Source organism: Drosophila takahashii, chromosome 3L, assembly GCF_030179915.1.
Source record: "Drosophila takahashii strain IR98-3 E-12201 chromosome 3L, DtakHiC1v2, whole genome shotgun sequence".
In the NCBI taxonomy this organism is placed as follows: domain Eukaryota; kingdom Metazoa; phylum Arthropoda; class Insecta; order Diptera; family Drosophilidae; genus Drosophila; species Drosophila takahashii.
This window is the reverse complement of record NC_091680.1, coordinates 23,185,011-23,208,325: the sequence shown is the minus strand read 5'-3', so window position 1 is coordinate 23,208,325 and position 23,315 is coordinate 23,185,011. Positions and strand designations below refer to the sequence as shown.

At 41.9% G+C, this 23,315-nt stretch overlaps 1 protein-coding gene and 1 long non-coding RNA gene across 2 annotated transcripts in view; both read right to left on the bottom strand.

Moving 5' to 3' along the window:
• The window catches only part of LOC108062178 (uncharacterized), a 303,814-nt gene that overhangs the window by 81,222 nt on the left and 199,277 nt on the right, over positions 1–23,315 (bottom strand). The window lies entirely within an intron of this gene.
• On the bottom strand, positions 15,975–17,239 carry LOC138913015 (uncharacterized). Its single transcript, XR_011418582.1, has 3 exons — positions 16,868–17,239; positions 16,574–16,649; positions 15,975–16,130 (listed from the first exon to the last, which is right to left on the bottom strand). It is a non-coding gene; the product is annotated as an uncharacterized lncRNA (long non-coding RNA).

Below are 23,315 nucleotides of genomic sequence, written 5' to 3'. Positions count from 1 at the left end.
GGTGGTGTCGAGGTGGTGGCGCAACTTAGAGCCCCAGTTGCAAGGACAACAAGTTGAACACAGCGAAGGTAACCAAGTTTATACTCTGCCGCGAGGAAAAGCTAGTTTAAGTAAAACAAAATTAAGCTCTAAAGGAATTTAAATTTAAAGGAGTTCTAGGTAAACTTCAAATTTAAAGCTCCGTTCCCGAGATATACTAATTTGAAGTTTGATAATATTTTTTGAGTTCTTAACTTCAAAAATTCATAGCGCCCAAAAATTTCAAAAAAATCTCAGATAATAACCAATGCAAATTTTACGAGGTACCCGAGTTTGAAGAACATCTATTTCTTTTACACAGAGATAAAATAAGAAAATAAAATGCAAATAGTATAATAATTATTAGGTCGTAAATTTATCGTAATGTAACTATAGAGGATCGTTTATCCCTTGTGTGATCTCAAGACTCTTGAATCTTCAGCTTCTATTTTCAGCGTATTTTCATCTATCCCTAGATCCAGGCTCCTCTAGCTTCCTGTTCTGCTAAATCTCTTGGCTAGGTGCTGGGACACAACAGACTCTCGATTCCATTTGCACCTCCCATTCTTCCATCCTGCCGACCGCCCAATCCCATTCCATCCGGCTCTATCCCCACTTGGCAGGACATTTTGCGGTTAGCTTAAAGTTCCTTACCCAGCCAAGTACAAGACGATTATAGTCCTGCTCCCCTCATCCCCATTCCCATCCTCTCAGCTGCTGCTGCGGACAGTCTTAGTGGCTGTCGTAAGTTCTAATTTCTTATTATTAGGCGTGGCTGGCAGTCTGCGTGGCAGGGACCGCACAAGTTTTCTCTGCTGTGGCATGAAATTATGGCACAACTTGCCACGACTCTGCTGCTGCTCCTGCTGCTGCATACGAAAATGGCGGCCTGGTAAATAGTTCTGGCCAAACTATTTCTTTGCTGCAGTGGCTGCTCCGCTTTTTAGCTGCTGCCTCTGCGGTTGGCTTTGTTATGGGCGGTTCAGGGTTTAGGGTTTAGGGGCTCATGTCTTTGGGTTCTGTTCGGCTGGCCTACAATTGCTGAGCCTACTTTTTAGCGCTGCCCGTTTGCAGAAACTTTTGCTTTGGAATGGTGGAATGGATTTAATTAAAACATTCTTACCGGCAGCGGGGAAGCCTGAGTGGCCAGGTGAGTGCGATTACCGAGTGCCGGCAAAGTAATTCGTCTGTCAAACGGGCAGGCAGGATCCAAAGGCCACTAAGACAGGATTGGCAGGAGCAAAGCTGGCCGAATGAAGAGTGAAAAGTGCAAGACAATAATCGAAATCAAGAGGAAAGTGCACAAAGCGAATGGCGAACGTCAGTGCGGTTTCGCTCCGGCTCAAGAGCTCCGCAGGATGAACGCAGTGAAGCCCCAGTCCGGTCCAAAGCCAAAGCTTCAGCTCCAGATCCCAAACCCAGAACCCAAGCCCGAGCCCATTATTGTTTCCATTTAACTTACAACATTTTGCACTTTGGCCGAAGAGCTTGAGAGGGTGTGCCAGGAAGGCAATTCAGCACGAGAGAGACGAGCGATGCGATGCGATGGATAGTCCAAATAGATAAACGGCCACGGCGAACAAAAAATGGCCAAGAAAATTGTGTGTGAAAATGAAACTGATTGCAGGGAAAGCCAACATGAAAAAGGGGGAAATTGATGCAGCCAAGCAAACAATGAGAGCCAAGCCAATCGACGAGGCGGAGGCGAAGGACCAAAAAGGATATGAAGGGGGAGCATTAAAACGGATTATCGCCAATGAAAGGAGTGAACTAGTTCATTGGTAACCATTCAATACTAATGACCAAGATTGGTTGGGAAAGTTTGTTTTGCTCGATCCACAGCAAAAACTTTGATTCTATTTACTGCTCAAAAAAGCTTTAAAGATACCTTTAATGTAACTATTAAACTTTTGTAAATGATTCTATTTATATCTAAATTCTTTTGTAAGATTTCGAGAACTTTTTTTTTTTAAATATTCTAACAATCCAAAAAAAACTATTAACCACTTACAACATCTTTGTTTTTCATCGTTAGTCAATTGAATTTCAAATTTTGAAATTTTCCCTAGAATTTACAAGGGTATGAGATCCTTTTTCATTTCCCATTTAAATTGTAGTAATTGAATAACAATTAATATACGCTTTGCATTACTTAATTTCCCCTTTCCTTTTCACAATAAAGATGTTAAAGTGTTCGTCCCTGCATTGTGCTGGAAAATCTTCAAACACAACTGCAGCTCCGCAGTGCAACATTTGTCGCCAAAGAGCAGCCGAAACAAAAAAAAGTGAAAAACTAAACAAATAAAATTGTTTTGCGTAAAAATTGCAATCATGCAATGAAGTGGAAAAGTTTGCACAACGTGCGGCGCAAACGGCGGCGATGGCGATGGCGACGTTTGTCTCTAACAAACTTGTACTTGTTCGTGTGGCTGCTGCTGTGAGCAACAGCAAACAGTTAAATTTAACATAGTATCCAAGTATCCAAGAGTGTAGGCCCGAGACCACCGCTTCAGGCCAGCGGCGGCAGTAACAGTTGCAAAAAATGGCAGCGGAAACAGACGCCGTCATCATTGTCATGGAAGCGGTGCAACTTTTTATACCCTCTAGTGGCCGCTGGCTGGGGTATATAAGGCCTTAGTAAATATAAGTCAGCTTAACCTTAAGATGAGGATTAACTGCCTATAGCCACATAAATTATTCTATTTTGATTTAAGATAAATTAATCATACATATCTTATAGTACAGTTATTGTAGTTTAGACAACAAATAATAAAAATTCGGCTTCAGATCGATTGCTTAAATAAGTTAAAAGAAAACATGAGGGATCAGAGAGTTGTAAACAAATCAACATAATATAATTAGTTTTTGTATAGCTTTAAGTCGTCCAATCAATCTGCTCAATATCATGAGTGCTGGGTATCCAGTAGTCGGATCCTTGACACTAAAATTCCCTCTTGTTTGTGTTTCGCGGTGGCCATCGGTGGGGGCTCTTGCTGAAGAACCTATCGCCCAAGGGCGACGCATTGCAGGCACAGACAGCGCTCCTGCTGATGATTATGAATAATGATGATGATGTTCATGGCGGCGGTAAAGTTGTGACATTCGGAGCGATAAGCGGAAATGGGGCCCGCAGGAGGGTTGAAGTGCTGCCCCATTTGTGAAATACCATACCTCTTAAAGTTCGCTTGCAATTGGAGAGTTTTTCCGAGGGAAATCTACGTCGCGGCTGAATTAGTTTTGATGAACCCGTTTGTAATTTTTCCCTGGCTCGGGAAAATGTCTAGCTCCCGCCCACCCTTGATTGCTTATTCTTTGAGGTCCTTCAATGAATTTTTAAGGCTTTACACTCTCTCAGTATCCCATTCATTTTTTTTAAAAGGGGCATACGATTTTTCTCAATTTGCATTGTTTTCTTTTTTCCATTTTCACTTAGTCCCCGGAGTTCGCTCATTGCTTATTTAATTATCTTTTGTATTGTCAAGTGGTTGATTTCGTTGGGGTCTGGTCAGGGGCTTGAGAGCTCCATTGTTGCCAGGAATTTCCATAACTTTTTTCGTATCCTTTTTCTGCGGCCCAGGCACGTGCAGCTCAAGGGTTAAATTAGTGGAGGGCGAAGAAAAGCCTTTGAGTCTTAATTGATAAATCGCTTAATATTACCCATGATTGAACACCCCTCAAATCCACCCCCTACCACCTCAGGCCAGGCCAAACTATTTTGGATAAGGAAACTACGAGAGCAACAAAACAAATGTGAACAAAACGAGGGCAGAAGCAATTTAAAGCTGGAAAATTGAAGCAGGAACAGAAACGAATAAGAATTCTCACTCGGAAAATCATTAAAATGTCTGAAGGACGCCGGCTCCGGACCGGAAATGTGGCAACAATTGTATACAGCACATGGAAACATCAACAACGGCAAAAGCAGGTGAGGCAGATCCTGGCGAAAGGATGCAATTTAGAGCAAAAGCGCATTAAAATGAATGGCAAGTGGGGCCAGGCAGGGAAATTAAAAAAGCCGACAGAAGGCTGCTTCAGGCGAAGAGCCTCTAGAAATGTGGGTCAACGGGACTGAAGTGCAAAGTGTCAACACCTAGAGGTGGAAGCTCTAAAAGGTCAAAACACATCAGAGAAAGCATAATGTCTCTACCCTAATTAAGTTGTAAATAATTCCATTAACTTACAAGAGTGTCAAAAGTATTTGCCTTTTGATTTAAAATCCTGAAAAGGGATATGTTATAACTAATTTGATATTAAAAATGGTTTGGTATAAAAAAACATTATTCATTGTTTTTTTAATTGCTGGCAAGTGTTATTTCATGATTAATCAATTATAGGTTTTGTTTAATTTTTTTACTCACCCTTAAACGAAAGCAACCTTTTTTAATAATATTACAATATTTTTCTAGCCTACAAAATTAAGCTTTAAAAAAATCGTATAAAGCCATAAGCTCTCTGCGTGTCACGCCATTATCTCTGGGGGGAAATGGGGCGACCCCACCAGACGGACCAACTAGGTGGCGGGCGAAATTAAATTTTCGCCGGCCAAGGGATAAGTAGATGTGGGGCTGGGGAGGGATTGCTTTTGCCCTTTTACGCCTCAAAACTTTTTTAACAAACATATTCGATTAACTGGCCTTGGAAAGGGTTGGCGGTGGAGCAAAGGGATTGCTTACCCTTTTTGTTTCTATTTATCGAAAACCACTTGATTATGCAGGCTTATCCTTGGTCCGTTGCCGGGCCTTGTTTTGTTCGACTTCTCTTTGTTTTTTTTCTATAATATATATATTTTTCCGTTTTTGCTTGACCGCTTTTGGAATGGGGAAGTTGCGTAGAGCCGGGCTTTAGTTTTCATTGGAGCGTGAAAATTTGTTTGGAAATCCCTTTGCTTTCTCGATTTTCCTTCTCGTGCAATATTTATGATTTCCTCGGGTTTTCTCGTGCCTGTTTGGCTAATTTATAAATTGTGTTTTCTTTTAAAACTTACATGTTTGCCTGGAAATTTCGTTTTCCTTTCGACTTTCTATTCTTTTCTACTTTTTCGGGACATTTTCTAGGAATCAATTTGGGAAGAATTCATGTCAATTTATGCTAATTTCATTGGGGCAGTTAACGGACTTCTATCTTCTAAGGAATTTTTTGTTAGGTTCGTATTATGTTTAATGAATTCGTTAATAAATTTGATTGTGACTGCTGAGCGAAATCAGTTCAAACGGGCTTTAGCCTACAGAATATGCCCATAATTCTAGTCTACTCTGGACCCTTCCATCCTCAATTATATCATACCCTTGCTGAGTACATGGAATAAACTTGTTAAAATGCAAACAAAATGCAATAAATTGTGTGTTCTTTGTCAGTGGCTTGCACTATTTGCAGTGGCTGTTGTTGGGCTTGTTGTTTCTGCTGCCGGACAAAGTCAATCCAATTCTGTAAATTAAATTAAATTTATTACACTTACCCCTGCCCTCACCTTCGGCCCTTGGCAACTTTGTTTGTCCCTGTGGGTTTTTCTTTTTTTTTTTTGCAAAAGGATTGAAAAAGTGCATTAAAAAATTAATTTTCATGTAGTTGCCGTAGTTGAGGCCAATTTACAATGTGCAAAAAGCTTTTGTAATGAAATTTACAAGCCTGGCTATCAGGTGAGTCCATAAATCGTCCGGATTATGATTCATTATTAGGTTGGGTGAGGATTTTATCGATCTTGGGCCATCTGCTAATGCTTTTGATCAACCGCAATTCGTCGGCAGAGAACAAATGGAAAGTTCTTTGTCCAGACAGCGCGTGACAAAGGCATAAAAATTACATTTATAAATTCAATTAGGTAGAATAGGGTTATGGGTTTTGTAAAAAAAATTGTCAAAAGAGTTGAGCTCACACCGCAATTGACAAAGAATAAATTCAAATTTCAGCTGCGCTGGAGGAATGTCAGAGAAAAGAAGAAAAGAAACGTTCAAAAGAGGCGATTGACAAGCGGAGCCATGAAATGCAATTAGACACGCCCCGCAATAACGCGTGAGTCCCCCTTCCAAGGGTCGGCTTCTTTATCGCCAAGCCTTTATCATCTTCAATAAGTGAAATGCATTAGCCACAAAAACTGTAAATTTCGGTTCAAAAACCTCCCTTTTGCAGGGTGTTCTCGCACAGAACGCATAACGGGTAATGGTTTAATTACTCCCGGCGTCTTATCTCTTTGGAAATTCGGTTTCAGTATCTGTTTTAGTTCGTAGTGTCACGGCCTATTATGAAAATGGTTTCTTGTTCATTGAATTCTGGCTCCGTGGAGGATGTCGCAATTAGAGATAATTCGGCTGGTTTGAGGCCACCGAATATGAATTGTTATGGTGATTAAGTTCTGGATTTATGAGAACTGAGGACTGAACCATTCCATAAAACACGATTATAGACTAACCCAACCATTTTCCATCCATTTCCAGTTTACAGCTAATTTTTGTTTTCAGATGTCAGGCCAGGGAAATCAATCAACAATTGACAGGAGAATGTGGGGGACCATCCTTTTCTTCCATTCTCATTTTCCATCTTCCCATCTCAAGTACTCGTACATCAGACGACAGACAATAAACCAAACCGAAAATATTCAGATAAATGTTAATGTACAAAACTGTTGAGCACGAGATGAAAGATCCGGGGACTGTCGCAGTTGTCAGCTAATTTTGGAAGTGCCTCCTCCTCGGGCATCGTTAATCATAATTGAGTAGCCAAAGGGGTTAACCGATCTCAGAATGTCGAGTGCCTTGGCTGGAGATTCAGTTAGAAATGTAAACAAAAGTGGGACACTATTATTGATGACGAAAGGCGCTGCCGAGGAAATTTCCAAATGCACTACTGATAAGAGGGTTTAGAGGATTGGAACGATGCAGCTGGCAAATGGATTTACCCGTTTTCGAAAAACTTCCCAAGAAGCATTTTTCTGCTCCATTAGTGGGTGGGCGGCGAAAAGCGGGAAAATCGATTACAGCGGATTTAATTTCCTCTCCTGACGCCACTTGAAACGCTAATTGCAATACTGCGCGGAAAAATATCGAAGGAGAGAGAAATCGGGGGCGTGGATGCAGCCTATTGAATTTCACATATGTAAATTAGTTTTTATTTTTCCTGTCTTTGGGGCACACAGCGTAAAGCAAACAAATTAGTTTTGATTTGAAGCAGCCTGCCAAGAGTTTTGAAAAAAGGAAGGGCAGCTAAATGGAGTAGGAATAGCTGAAACTGGGAGCGGCTTCAGGGGATGCATGTGAGTCATCTTTGTTTATGCGACCCGCATTTTGGTGTAATTTTACCCTGGAATAATTTAGGACTGAATGGGTATGGAAATCGAGGAACATAGAGCAGGAAAAAGGAAGGACCAAAACTGGTAACAATTGCCAGCTCGTTAGAAATGTCGCCAGTTAAATAGAAAGGAAAAAAAGAAAAGAGATGAGCGAAGATTGAGTGGATTGAGTGATATATTATTTTTGGTAAGTTTAATCCACATGTGATTTTTCAAAAAATATAGTCAAAATACAATATTCTTTACTTTAAACTTTTAAATTTAATGTCGTAATTTACATTTTGATCCCAAGATCTCTTAGGATAACATTTTAAGAAGCTTTAAATGTTTACTAAATGGTATTTAGCTTTTTAAAATTCTAATTTTAAATAATTTGGACAGATATAAAATCTAAAACAGCAATAATTTAGTATTTAGCTGTTTAAAAGTCGAATTTGAAATAATTTGGACAGAAATAAAATATAAAAGAGCAACAATCTATGGTACAATAATTTAATAATCTGCAGAATATATTGGCATCTTGGAATTTAACCACAAATTATAATGTGGATAAGAAATATGCCTTAATAACAGTGGGGATTTCCGCATGAAAAGTTGAATGAGGTTAAGACAAAATACGAAACCACCACTGTGCAACTGGCAAGCCGCAGAAGCACGGCCCAAAAACTGCATGCGGGGCTCAAGAAAGGCACCACCTTGTTAAAAAAGGCAGACGAAGCAGGAAAAAGTGAGGAGGAAAAAACCCTGGAGGGACGGAGAAGCAGACTGTCGCTGTATTTGCAGTGAGGATCAGGAAGGAGGGATTTTTTATTATAATTCCCGCACAACATGTGTGCAAGATGCAGGACGAAAAAAAAAGGAAGCCGAAGCGGGATGTCTGGGAGTCTGAGAGTTTGTGTTCGTCGTCTGGCCGGCGTTTCAATTGCGGCCAGGATATGCATAAGTGTTCTTGAAAATTCTCTGATTTTTTTGCTCTCTGTGTTTCTCTTTTGTCAGTTTGGGGTTATGTTTATGTGGCGTACGAGCAATTTTAAGTACACATTTGGGAGGAGGAAAGCGAGGGACGGGGTATGGAAGTCCTCCGTCCTGACAACTATTTACACAACTGCAATAATATTTTTGTCGCCAGCTTCGCTTGGATTTCCCAGACGCAGATTCACTTTTCTCCGACTTCGTTTTCGGTTCTCGGTGCTCCTCTCTCACTCACTGAAATCGCTATTGAAATGTTTTCTATGAGCTGCCAACTTTTCTCTATCCCTCTCTGTCGCTGGAGAAAGTGATTTATGCGAGCGTGGAGAGTTTGTCTCCATCAGGAGGCGACTTTTCCTCTGGCTACTTAGGCAGTCTCTCCCTCCTGTTGTTGGTTTTGCCAAAAAGTGCAATAAATTAGTGTTTTGATTTTGTGCACTGCCGGGGAGATTGCAAAAGAAGTTTGTCGCCGTCAGTTGCATGTGCGAAAAGTTTTATCGCTCGTTTCTGAGGAGTTTTCCCTGGATTTTCCATTCATATACTTGGGGCTGCAAAGCTTGCTATTCAGGGCGCAAATGGATGTTCGCCGAGAACAAAGGCATTCGAGCTCGGTTAGATGAAGTCTGAGGCGGCATACTGGGCTGCCTATTAGGGTCTGAGAAAAGGCCACATAAGCACTTGAGAATTATGGTTTTCTTCGCTTCGGGTTTTCCACTCCCCCGGTTATGCTTAATTTGAGGCATTATCCTAATGTCACAAAGATGTTGCCTTAACTAGCGTGACAATCTTAGGATCACACACGCAGTTTGCTTAGGATATGAGGGAGTTCCCAGAAATCGGCAGGGAACTTACTCGATCCTGGTGGTCTACACTGAAGTTTTACGTAAAATTTTTAAAATATAAATATTTAACTTTTGGAAAAGTTACTTTCCAAAGCCTACTTTCTAATAATCCCATTTTTTATATCCAACCTTTTACTTACTGCTTAATACCAGAACTATTTTCTCTGCGGGTGTGAAGACTTACCTGCAAAGAGAAAAGCAGAAAAAAGAGGAAGGTTAGTACAGTGTGAATCTTCAAGGGCAAACGGAGACTGTGCTTTTCCTCAAAGGCAAAAGACAAACAGCGAACATTCCCCAAGCCTCAAACGACTTTTACCCAAAGCCAGTGGATGGAGCTGCATTTGTTATTCGGGTCATGAGGCAGTTGTCCCTGTCGCAAATGCAGCTTCTTCAGCAGAACGAATCGAGGAAAGCCAGAAAGCCACATAGTCAGCCTCGTGCGCCGATCACAAAGGAGGCTATGATGATGAAGATGATGATGTGGCTTTGGATGGATGATGGTGACTCTGCCTCGTCACTATCCTCATGCTCCCCATCCTCGGGCTTTGTGGCACACACGACTGCGCATATTTAATTGCTCATTGCGCGTGATTCGCGGCGGGCGGAGAAGCAGGATCATCGGCTGGATATCGGCGGGTCTGACTACATTATGCTGACAGTCGGCACAAATTACCAGGCAAGCTTTCTTTTCCCCGATCCTGGAACTTGGCTGTCGCCTCCTACGCCTGTTGCCTGTCGCATGGCTCATTTGCATTTTCCTGGCGTCATGCTGCATTTCCCAGCTGCATCTTTTTTGCCTCTTGTCATAAGCTGTTGCGGCTGTCAATTGCTGGCCTGTCGCTACTGTATTCAGCGCATCAGTCTGTCAGTCTTTCAGCAGAGAAAGATGTTTCCCTCTATGGATTTTCAGGGCGACAGCTTTCTCAAACCAGTAATGGGTCAACCTTTCAATCCCACTCCCTCACCCCTTTTTGAAGAGATAGAAATCATAATTGTTGCGTAAATATTTGGTCAGCTATAATTGCTGCAACAAAAATATATATGTATTATGCCGGCCGTTGTAAAACAATAATTTACATAATGTTTCTTACAAATCACGCACACAATGCAGAGGCTTACCCCTCATTACCTCTGCCCCACCGTGGGGTTATTGATTTATTATTCACAACTTTGTGCCGCATCATGCTGCAACATTATACGAAATCATCATCAAAGAACCTTTGTGTGGTGGTTTTGTTGTGGTTTTCCCAAATACACTTTCTCGGGGTGTATCACAGGAACACAAAATTAAACTTTGTGAAATTTCCACGAACCATTTCAAGTTTTCCATGATATTTGGGTGCTCCTGAGTAAAAGTCCCATACAAAATTATTTTCCATCACCTACAGGTTCCGCGGTATAGCTAAGAATACAAAAAACCGATGTTTGCCGACATTTTGAATTACGTGGCCTATATAATTGGACCAACATTTATTATTTTCGGTAGGACCTACTCTCAATACATCAAGGCATTCCTAAAAAATAGTCCCCATTGTGAACCATTGCCCATGTCTTTGGAATTCGACGCCAAAGTTGAATTTCCCAAAATTGTAGAGATTTTTCTGATGTAAAAACAATTCTGAGGATTAAATCTTGAATGGAAGTAATTTTAACTATTCATTGTATCTATTGTTCATTGTATGCTTTAATTTCGGTTTAAAGCGTTTTCATGAGAACATTTTATTGGATTTCTTATACTAATAAAACCGATTTTTTTATTTTATTATCACTCCTAAATGTTGTCAAATTTTGAATAAGTCAAAATGGTGGAAAATAATTTTGTATGGGACTTTTACTCAGGAGCACCCAAATATCATGGAAAACTTGAAATGGTTCGTGGAAATTTTTGGCTGTGTACCTGTGTATTTTGTGGGTGAAAATTACATTTTTTCTGGAGTGTAATCAAGGTGAAATATTTCCTGTAGAGTATCTCAAATAGCGGTGCGTTGGGAAACAGAAACCTCTGCTTTCTTTCATATCATCGCCTGGCATCAGTATGCATCGGAGAATGCATCTAAGGAGGAGAAAGGGACGATCTCCTCTGTTCTCGAACAGCATCATTAAAATGAACTCGAAAGGTCAGCCCACGGAGGAGCAGCGAGTTACGTATGCAAATTAGTCCACGGGGCTGGGAAAGCAAAAGAACGGACACTCCAGATGTCAATGGGCAGATATCTCTGGCAGATACCTCTGGGTTATGCAATGTGGCCTAAGTTATGAGGCCCAAAAAACGCAATATAAATACAGACCGAATAAAAGCACGTCTCATTCTCTCTACTCGAAGACAGTTTAATACTAAGCGCATTATCGTAAACGCTTTCACACCTCCTCGCATTGTCCACCTCTCTCTGGGAAACTGGCTCCAGTCCACATTACCCTATCTAATATGGAATCCCAACAGTCATCGCCCATTAACATAACTCCACTAGGGGCCACGTCCGCTCATCTCGGATCTCGCATCTCCTAACTCCAGTCAACAAGTTCTAATAGGTTCGCTCGTCTCAGCCGCCTACGTGGTTCTTTCGTCCACCTCGTGGGGAACCCACGCACATCCAGAATCTCCCCGAATCTCTACCCCTTTCTCCGCCTGTCTCCGATTCTCAATCTGAGTGCGCATTTATGCAAAAGGTGGCTTGTTATTGTTCTGACGCTAACAGAAATCCACGAATTGCGAATCGGGTCCAATTGCACAGGGAGAAATAGGTTATATCAAAATTGTTTACACTCCATGTCAAGTCTTATTTGCTGGTGAATTTCTTTCAGTGCCGAACACTCCCACTGTCCACTGCCCAGTGGAGCTTTGGCTTTTGCATATAATTTATATGCATTTGACAGTTTTGACTGATTTATCGATGCAGGAGCATGGCATACATAATGCGTGTGGAGCTGCCTGCTTTCCTGGAAAATCGGGAATAGTCATGCACTCACACACATGCTCTCCCACTCACACAGCCGCATTAATTTAGCATAATATGTACATTGTACATACAGCTTTTTGTAGCTTCGATGGGGCTCGAAAATAAACGTTAAGTCGGTTTTCGGTTTTCATGGCACAAAGCAACAAAACTATTATTGTTCTCAATATCTGGGTCTTGCACTCGAGGTCTATATACATAGCTGGTATTTCTGACGCCATAAGTGACAGCTTGACAAGTGAAACGGGATAGTGGGTGACTCAATTTGTTGACCACCTTATGGCAGCCGAATTAACTCGGCAAGAACAGAGTGGTTTTATGGTGGACTTTGATCCGAGGATTGGCTAGTTAAGACCTGATCGGCGCTAAACCAACAGGAAATCCTATTCTATCCAAACTAAACCCAAAATCTGAAAGAAAGTGAGTTGCAGTCGTGCTTTATTTCACCATAAAGGAGAGGTAATGGAGTCATGACTTGGTCGCCGGTCATCGTGGCCCACACGAAAGCGTGTTTCTACAAATTTGATTGCTCAGACACAGACCGAAGCTAGATAGATATATCTGTATCTCAACGCGTCATTGTTTTCCCATTTGTTTTAGGTTTTTTTCCTCCTTTCTTCCACTACTTCCACTACGAGAGGAGAGTCGCTTTACCGCAGTAATAAACAATCAAAACAAATGCAAAGGCGACGTTTTATTGGCCACGCTTGGTTAGACGTTAGCCGCCCCTCCTCCCCCCGATGACCGCACCACACACCCAGTATATCACGAACTCAATCTGAGTGCGGAGCCAAAACCGTCGAATACGTCCAGTTCAGTCGTCCAGGACACGATGACTGGGCGAGACGTGGGGGTGCGTGCTGGCTTATATTTATGGCGTCTGCTGCAACTTTGCAGCCAAAAAGCCAAAACACACATTTCAAACTGTTTAATGGCATAATGCCAAAAAGTATTCAAAACAAGAGTGGTTTCAATAGGCTCCACCGAACGAGGAATGCTCTTTTGAAAAAATATGTTCCATTCCGTGACTGTGAAATTGGACTACTGGGATAATCTGCATACCGCGCAACTTTGGCAGGGTATAGATGAAAGAAAATATATATTAATAGAAACTTTGCTTGCATTTTTTAGCAAATGTCGATAATGAGAAATGAACTTGCCGGGGCCCCTTCGATACTTCTTCCGTTCGATCCATAACTCAGACGGCACTGCCATATTGGCAAAGTTGCTCAAGTTCATTTTCGGTTGCGGGTGCGTAAAATGATTTACCTGACTCTGAGTCTTGGGTACCAGTGCTCCTACTTACTCTCCTGGCTTTTGCCTGTCGAAACTTTTCTGGGCTTGCCAAAAGTTCAAGTTTTAATCTCATTATACGCTGACTTTTGTTTTTTGGACGTGGCCTAACGGACCCCCTGTCTGTCTCCGGATCGAGGTGTCGGTTGTTGGGGATTTTTCGCATTTCGCATTTCGCATTGCGCAGTTGTCGCAGTCGCAAAGTTGAGACCATAAAGTTGAGCTGGCAGCCTGGACCACAATCCAATTGCCAAATGGCCGGCCACAGTGGGAGAAGGATGGATTTGGAGCTGGAACTGCATGGGATCTGGAGACGAGACGTAAAACTGTCTGCGGTGTTCATTAGCTGCAGTGCGAAACAAGCGTTATGGATGCGACCGGTGATGATGACGATGGTTGACATGGCCACACACTCAGGTGGGGCTGCTGATGAGATTATGCCAAGGTTCTGCTGCCCAGGCTGAGAAAATAAAGGAAAGCCAGCAGAAAAGCCAGCCAGCCCCCTCCTGAACTTGGCTAAAAGTTCCCACCTCATCGACCGTCACTTTCATTTCCGAGTCCATTATTTTGTGCTTACGCAATGGAACCCAGGCTCTTTTGCATCCGCTAAGCCCTATCAGATTACACAACTTCTCGCCTCAATAGAGCTGCTTTTGATGCTTCCGTGGGGCATTGATTGATTTTCCTCAGACCGCTAGCCAGATTAGCATACGGTCGGAAAAGTGTCAGTCTCCCCTGGAAGGGCTTTGTCACTCCGGCAAATCCCCGATTGACGCTCCGAGTGTTAAGGTTCAGATGTTTATTATTGAATAAACAGCACAGATGATGTAAAATGTTCATTATTGGGCTGTTCGTTGGCTGTCCCGAGGAGATTACTCATAAAAAGCCATCTCCATCTCCCCTGCCGCTTTATGGTTCGGAATTAAAAAACCGTTTCGATTCAAATGGGGCAAATTTGAACAAAAGCGGCTTTTGTCTGAACGGGCATCTAATAAGCCATTTAATGGTCAGCTATTGGAAGGCATTTTTGAACGTAAATATTTTGATTGTCGCCGGTAAGTTGCCGATTGTCGCCGGTAAGTTGCCGATTGTTGGGATTGTTCATTGGAAAAGTCGTAAAGCAGTTGGCGACTCGCTTTAATGTGGTCAGTGAGTCAGCCGACCGACCAGTGAAAGAGCTAAAAGAGCCAGTCCACTCAATATTTCCTGGCTCCAATTTCCAGCGATTGTCAACTTGCATTTACTTCGAAATAGCAAGTTCTCCTTCAATCCATGCAAATACAGTGGCCCCTTCCCGGTCGCCAACCCACATGTGCCGCATACCTCGAGTTGCAGGAAGGATAGGAGGCCAAGACTGGCTGCTGCTGTGGCTGCACTTCACTTTGATTTATCAATAAAAGGCAAAGTTTATTTATGAATTTCCGATTTCAATTCAACTGGCACAGAGCAGAATCAGAGGCCAGACAGATACTTCTGCTACACCACCCATGTGCCGTAAATTTTATGAATTACTGCAAGCAGACAGACGCCAACCGGAACAGACAAAGTTATACCCTTTCAGCATGTAATTGGTTGTAATATAATTATTACTAACTTTAATATTATCCAAAAGCATCAAGTACCTTTCATTTTTTATAATTATACTATTTATTACATTTATTGCCTTTACTAATTTATAATCTTCTTATATTTTTATTATTATCACTACCTTTAATAATATCCTAAAGCATCAATTATGATATTTTATAATTATAATAGGTATTTTTTAAATCTATTGCATTTACTTATTTACAAGAGCAAGAGTTTAAAGCAGCGGTCGGCACACACATACGTTGACATTTTGTTTTATATTTGTGTGAGCAATTTGCACTGGGCAGCTCATCGATGTGTGTGTGCAGACCGCTGTTCTACGTTATAAGTGTGCGAGCAGCGCGTCAGCAGAACAAAACCCTATGCTCACTTAATGGGGCGCTGCCGACCGCTGTTCTACGTTATAAGTGTGCGAGCAGCGCGTCAGCAGAACAAAACCCTATGCTCACTTAATGGGGCGCTGCCGACCGCTGGTTTAAAGACTACAAAATTTCTTATATTTTAAAAAATTTTAAGCACAACAATTAAGAAATTGTGTATAAGATCTTCGAAAATCCCGTTCTGCAATCATACCCACTATACACTCATAAAAAAAAATCGAAGAATTTCCTTAAAATCTAGAAAATTCTTTCTTGAATTTTTGCCAAAGGCGACCTCACCTTTGTTTCAAGAAATGGTTTTTTTGAAAGGCACCATTAAAACCAGAAAAAATATTTCTTGTTTTAAGAAATTAAATTTCTTAAAACAAGAAAGGGTTTTTTAGAAAGCCACCATAAAAACAAGAAAAAATATTTCTTAAAACAAGAAAGGCGATTCTTGTTTCAAAGGTGGTTTGTTTCTTGTTTCAAGAAATTAAATTTCTTAAAACAAGAAAGGGTTTTTTAGAAAGGCACCTTTTGAACAAGAAAAATTCTTTCTTGTTTAAATTTCCTTTCAAGAAATTTTATTTCTTGATTTAAGAAATAATATTTCTTGAAGGGAAGTTTTATATTAACACTGAAACCCTAAAAATAAAATGTAACTTGGTTTTTTCTTTTGCATATTTTATTTATTTAAATTTAAAACATTTAACACTGAACATTTAAACAATTTTAAATAACACATTTTTGACTTAAGAAAACATTATTATAACCAAATATGTAGTTGCAGGCATAAAAAATTATTTTCTTCGGCTTTCCTCATCTGGAAAAAAAGAGTTATTGGGATATCAATGATTTGTTTTTAGATAAGAATAGATAGATGTTTTTAGATAATAGATAATAATGTAATGTTAATAATAGCCAAAATACAAACACGTTGGTCAGACGACCGAGAGAGGAGCAAGACAGGTAGAAAATGAAGAAGGAAGGGTTGAAAATCTAATTTCAGAAAGAGCCACATACATACATATATATTTACATACAGTCCTTTGCGCGAAGGGAGACCGAATGTAAGCAGGTCAGATCATGACAATTTTAAGAAGGTGAAGAGAGAAACGTCGCGACGCGTAGGTCAAGCGAGCGAGAGAGAGGAGCAGAATATGAAAGGGTTGAAAATCGGGTTTCAGATCGGGTGAGCCGCGTACATGCATAGATATTTACATGCATACATAAGTATGTCAAACAAATACAACATATTTTTCTTACCTTAGAAGGTTTTAAAACAAAATTACAGCTTCGACAAACAAATTATTTGGCTGTTGCAACTGCAGGTATTTTCACTCTGAAAAATAAATAAAATGCGAGTAATAAGATAAAGTTATTATAGAACTGTACACCCACAAATTTATGTACAAATGTATGTATGTACGTAGCTCTTAGCTAAAAAACAATTCACCTAAATTGGTATAAGCTTGTTAAAGAGATTTGAAATGTATCCTTTAATTACATACATACAATTGTACGCCCGCTATACAAAAAATTATATACATATTTACATACCTTTGAATATTCGGAAAAAGGCTTCACCTCTTATCCGCTTGAAAATCACGTCCATCACTCACGAATTTTTTTCACAACTGACGCTCGGGGGATCAGAGAAGTCGGTAGCCGGATAGTAGTCGGGCCGAGTAGGCCCTTCGTCCCACTTCGTTTTTCTTGTCGTTAACATTCGGCAGCCGAAGGAAGTCAATGGCTACTTTCCTATATTCTAGGGTCATTTCATTCATATATTCAAAGGTGATTTTGTCCTAAAATACGTACAAAAATGTTTTGGCTGCGACGGCAAAACAGACATATGAGATTTTCATTTTTCTATTTTTAAGAAAAATTCTTTCTTGAATTTTTTCCATCAAGAAAGGTTTTCTGTATTCAAAGGCCAATTTTCTAATAACAAGAAATTTTTTTTCTATTTTCAAAGGTAGGCCGATTCAATGGCGAGATTTCCAAAATTTAGAAATTAATTTTTATGAGTGTATCATTTCTTCCTACCATTATTGCGCAATTTCCAGGTCAAAGCCTCAAGGAAAGGGGCAAACAGGTTGCCCCGATCCTACTGGGATGCCCTCGGTTTGCCCTGGGGACAGGGGCATCTTCTCTTTGCCTTCCACGACTTGTGCGGCGTTCCAATAATCATGATCAATAAATTCAGAGCTTCAGCATCGTGATCGCTTTGACCGTCGCTCCTCAATGCTATGGGAAGATTTTTATTTTTTTGGCTGCATTGTTCATTCGTGTTGGGACAACATTAGTTTTTCGTACTCGCATAAAAAGTGGCTGAGTAAGCCGGTTAAAAAAGTTCATTATCATTTCTGAGCTTTTCAATTAGCTTGGATCGCCTGCCCGGCGGGTGGAAGGAGTTCATTGCCAGTTCGTGTCTGGCAATGGTTACTCTGTCAATTATCAGATTCAATTTCAATAAACATTAAAGTGGGTCGTCAATGACACACTGCGCCTAGGAAGCTCCCTCTAGTCAAATAAAAAAGAAAACAAAGGGCAGAAGAAGCCCGGGATCCGTTAGGATCAACAGGAAATCTGGCAGGGCTATTTATAAGTCCAGATGCCAGAGACACTCATCCATGATTGTCTTGCCCATTCACCTTCGGCGTGCAGGAATATGCCAGTACCACTAGACAAGGTTAAGCTATAAAGAATTCATTGTCTGCGGTTCAAAGATCGCAAATTGAAAAATGTATGCAGCCAGAACGGCAGAAAGCCAGAAAGCAGAGATGGCCGGAGTGCGATGGAGACCCCTGCGAAACCGAGTGGGAAGCGCATGAGAATATTAATAAATTAAAGGCCGCAGATAAAGCCAAAAGGACAACACAAATAACCCGGGAAGGCGAAGCGCTGAGAAGAGTTCCAAACGCACGATGCATGTTGCACTTGATGAGATCTTTATTGTGCGGCCAGATCTGCACCTCCACATTCCCCCGGAGGTGATTCTCCAGGCCACAAGCACTTGCCGAGACCAAGATGTTTGAGACCGGTTGTGGTGGAGAGTGTGGGCAGTGCTCCTCTGGGGTCGTCAGTTGATTGCTTGGGTGCTGGGACCGAAAACACGGACATGTGTGTCTTCCTAGGTAGCGATTAGATGGGCGAGCTTGGGAGCACCGTTCGCGGAAATGATGCATGGTCCATGAAGGTCCAGGCCGCGATGGTTAATGGAATGCAATGAACTCTCTTGCACTGGCGCTGATCACAACTGAAACAGCCCCAAATTCCTACCCATCTGAGACGCAGAAACTTTCAATGGATCCCAGAAATGCGGCGAAAACAATAAAAATTACATTTTTGGCAAAATCCTTGACATGGATGCCAAAAGTCTAGACTTTGAGCCCAGACAATGCAAAAAGAGCAGGGAGCAGCAGCGTAGACAAAGGACATTTCAGTCGATAAAGTAAGGGAAAGGAAAGGTAGTGCGGAACGCACCTTGGGGACATGCAAAGCGTCTGTTCTCCGAGGAGGAATCCGCGGCCAAATCAACGCGAATCGAACGATGCCCCAACCTCGGTTTCAGGATCGCCTGCCTTCGAGGCGTGCCAGTCGAAATGAACTCGTGTCGCAATAATTTATATGAAGCGGGCAAAAGGCGACGACAGAAATGGAAACTGAAAGGTTTTGTCTTGGAGATGGGGAGCCCAAGGAACCCCAGGTCTGCGTTCCCCACATTCTACATCGATTTGCGGCTCGCAGTCCTCTCCCGCCGCTCATTGAATTTTTAAATGGATTTCTGCTGTACAAGTTTTTGTTCGCTTGTCTACAAGTTCAAGTTTATGTTAACAACGACAATCGATGGCTATTAAATGGCCGAAAGTATGTTCAACACAGATTCGTTCGACTAAGCTGAACTGAACTCTCGCTCTTGTGGGGCCCCCGGATCATCCGGCAAAATCCGGCCAGTCCCCTTTGGAAATCCGAAAATAAACAAACCGACAAATGATAATGAGACATTTCATATTACACACAGCACAGACAAGTTGCGGATGTGTTCTCCCCATTCAATGAGCAATGAAATGTCTCCATGGGCTTTAAATATAAAAACCAGAACAGCGACAGGGTCGCTCTGTCGCGATTTGCGGTGGAAGTAGAAGTTAGGAATATAAATTTCTTCATTTTTACGAGTACAGCCGTGATTTCGTGTTTTTTATTAACTCCTTATGGATTCGCAAGCGAGTCTTGGACCACAGAGCTCGAGAAGCCAGATGGAGGTGGGCCTGGAGACGGCGGCGATTAAAGCGGTTTTACGACTTAATGAGCCACTCGCCGGGTCGTTTAGTTCGGAGGACCGGTGGAGCATGTGGGTGCCAGATTGCCCACGAGCTCCGTCTCAGCTCCTTCGACTGGAATCTGGATGACAATAAAACGATAATAATGATGATGTGACGCGCCCCGCTCATAGAGGTGACAAAATCGCTGTACTGTCAAGTCTGGGCCAGTTTCAGTTTGAAACTCGCTAAGGAACTCGTGTTCATTCAGCCTTCGGCCTAAAACCGGTGAAAGCCGAAGATAAGCATCGACATCGCTGTAGAGTAAAAATGTTTATGAGCGTCCAGCCCATTAGAGATTAGACTGAAGTGCGCAGAGCTCCTTACTGACTGGGTTGTTATATTTACCTATTCCTTTTTCGAAAGAGGATGTTTTCTTCTTTTTAGGAGTCGTAAGGTGAAAGTGACTCACAGATCTAGAAATTAAGCTGTACATTGCTCTTCTTATGGATTGGAGGAAATACGTGGATATAATTTACATTTGTTTAAAAAGAAAAATATTTATATGTACTACGCAACTGTAAACACAAAAAAACACGCCGGGATTAAATCGATATGCGCATGGTAAATATATGGTAATTACACGAATTTTGTTTTTACCATGCAATACTGGTAAAAATATTTTAAGTAATTTCGTTTTGCCGATTTCTCTCTCTTGGTAAGAGAGGCCGAATATCATATACAAATTGAAACCATATAATATTAAATTGATCATCGTATCAAATCAAGTTTTTTTGAAACCTCACCTAGACAGAGAAACCCGCCTTTTTACCTTTTATTTAAGCCTTTATTAGACCTTTAAAATATCATTGTCTTTTTTGGAACAAAAACCCATGCACAATAAGTAATCCTAACCAGAAGTTTCTTGAGCCAGGACCAAAACTGCCTTGAGGATGAGATCCCACACTCGCACTGCTGGCTTATTCCACCAGTTGTTGGGCCATAGTTGGTTCCGCTTGGTGCAAGTTTAGTTGCTTCAATCAAATCAACGAAAATTCTCGCAAACTCAATTTAAATCAAATGCTTTTGCGACGCAGACAGGCACACACAGATACCCGCACACACGTGCGCATCGAAGGAAAGATGCCGTGTTGGCTCTTTTCAGATGCTTTTCGGCTGTTGTTCGCCGCAGCAGTTTTCACTGTCTTTGAAGACTTTGATTGTCAATTTGCGATTGTCTCGAAATTGAAGCCAGCCAGCCAACAGCAATTCGAAAGCGTCGGAGGAGGAGAAGTAAGAGACGAGGCAGCTGCAACAGCATTCGACAATTTCTGGACCCCTTCCCAGGTCCTCAGGTCCCTTCCACATACGTCCTCCCATCCCACATCGTTCCCTTGTCTATTTTTAAGTCGCTTTTATTCTGCCATTGAACGACTGTTGTGTGGTTTGGTAATTGCTGAAAAGGGCGGCCTGGGCCAGGAATGCCAACTTTAAAATTGGTAACGCACCGGGGGACCGGGGCGAATTCCCTGCCACTTTCAGGACCAAAAGCGGAAACAAATTTCCGAGAGTTACGACTTGGGGAAAAGAGAGATATAAAAACTGCAGCTGATTGACAGCCTCGATTGCAGGGAGATCGCAGACGAGGAGAGGAGGTGGCAATTGGCACTTATATTAACATTGATTTGGCCAGATTCCTAGATCGGTGAGATACTCGTACTCGTGTCCTGCGGCTACAATTTCTCTGCAAGCAGTCGCCTAGCCAATTAGTGGCGCGATTGACAAGATGATTTGCCTAAATTGTGGTCGGGTATTCATTTAAGACTAGTCTTTTGGAAATTGCTTGGGAAAGTCATGCCAAAGTTAAGTGGAGGTGCTAAGTGGGCGGGGGCCCAGCCTCCTCTCGTCTCTATTTCAAGTCGCTTACTAGGAACCCATAACACATCCGTTTGCCATAAAATTGATGGCCCAAAACCGAACCGAAAATGCATCTCAAATACAGTATTTCATTTGGGAAAACAGGCAGAAAAAGTACCCAGACAAAGTACAAGTTCGGGGGGAACGAGAAGGCCATAAAAGCAGGGGCAAACTTCTCAAAACGAACCGCATTTAATCACACATTTTCCAATGAAACTGCAGCAAATTGTTTATTTAATTTTTAATGTGTGCTTCAGAGCGAGCAAAGTGGCAAAGGGATGAGATGGAAGAGGAGGAGGGCAGAGTTTTGTTTTTACGGCGCACACGTTTCGCGTTCGCGTATCTCATGGATGCGCGGTGCTCACTTCGCTTTATGGCCATTAGCGTATGATTTGTCTTAACAATTAAGCAAGGGCCTAGACCCAGGGGAGTGGGAATGGATGTTCGCTTTTTATCTGTAACTTGTAACTTGTAGATCCACAGACGTAGCTGGCCGGCTGCCACTTCAAAAGAAATGAAACGCAGCGAAAGATGTAAATGTGCATGTGCATCACGAATGCCGAAGCGGCTCCCCCCACAAGTCTAGATGTTTTATATCCACTTGGGCACTGGTGTTTTATGAGTACAGCCAACTGATTGATGCGCCTATTAGACGAATCCCCATTCTCAGGAGACTGAGCTATCAGGTATGAAGCATTATTTTGACGTTATTTGGAAGGGAATATTAATGCGAAGAGGGGGTGGTTTTTGAATAGAGCAACAGGTAGAGTGTTGGGCATTTAATTAAACAATTATTTAGGCACAAGTTTCGGAAAAGTTTTATGGGGGTGTGAGAGCAATGGTGCCTAGGCCAAGCCACAAACAATTTAAACCCTCCCCCCATGGCAGTCTCATGTTTTATTAAAGCATTTAATATTTTTGGCAAATAAAGGGATCTCCAGTCCCTCACTGTACCCCAACAAATTTCATTAACAAAAGCAGCACACAGACTGTAGTTGCTGTGCCCTTTTTTCATTAAAACAAATTTCCATACAAAAACCCAAATGACATCAAAGATTCATTTTTATCATGCCGAGGCCGAGCTCTCGGCTGTCTGGCCAAGCTTGGCTCGATATGGCTATGGTATCATAGCTATGCCTGCGGTTCTGTCTGAGGGACTGGGTCTAGGCTCTCCTTTCTCCATTCTCGTTTCTGTTTGCCCAACAACCTGCAGACGAAGCTGGCGAGACTAGCAGCTGTCCCATCTCGTCTATCATAATACTTAAATATTTATAAATTTAAATTCACGTGAAAAACAAAAGCGTCTATCTATGCCGCTGTGCTGGGCGGAAAACTGGCGACCGAATGCAGCGACAGCGTGGAATTCAGCAGAAATTGAGAAATGCCAAAAGGAAATGAAGTTATTTTGTAATTTGCACTCGAGCAAAAAGCGAATGAATTAATCTTATAGCTGGGATAAAAGGGAAGGAGAAAGGCCAAATGCGACACATGTCGCCGGGTGGAGGAGCAACCCCAATTCCGATTTCAACTCCAACTCCAATTCCAACTCCAATCCCAGCCCCATCATCGAGCCGGCTTTTGATTTACGTGAAAAATCGCTTATGTGGAAATGTTTTCGCATTAAAATCGCAAAGCGCTGGCAAAAAATAATGCGCGAATAACTGTCGCCGGATCCGAACTCTCGGTGCCCAGAGTTCTCCCTCTGGCCTCCTGGACTCTGTGGCGGATTTGACTGCAAAATTTATTGAACGCATTTCACGGCTCCCCGAACTCGGCTGGCTTTGTTCTACGCACTTGCACTGGCGGCAAAAAAAAATGAGCAAACT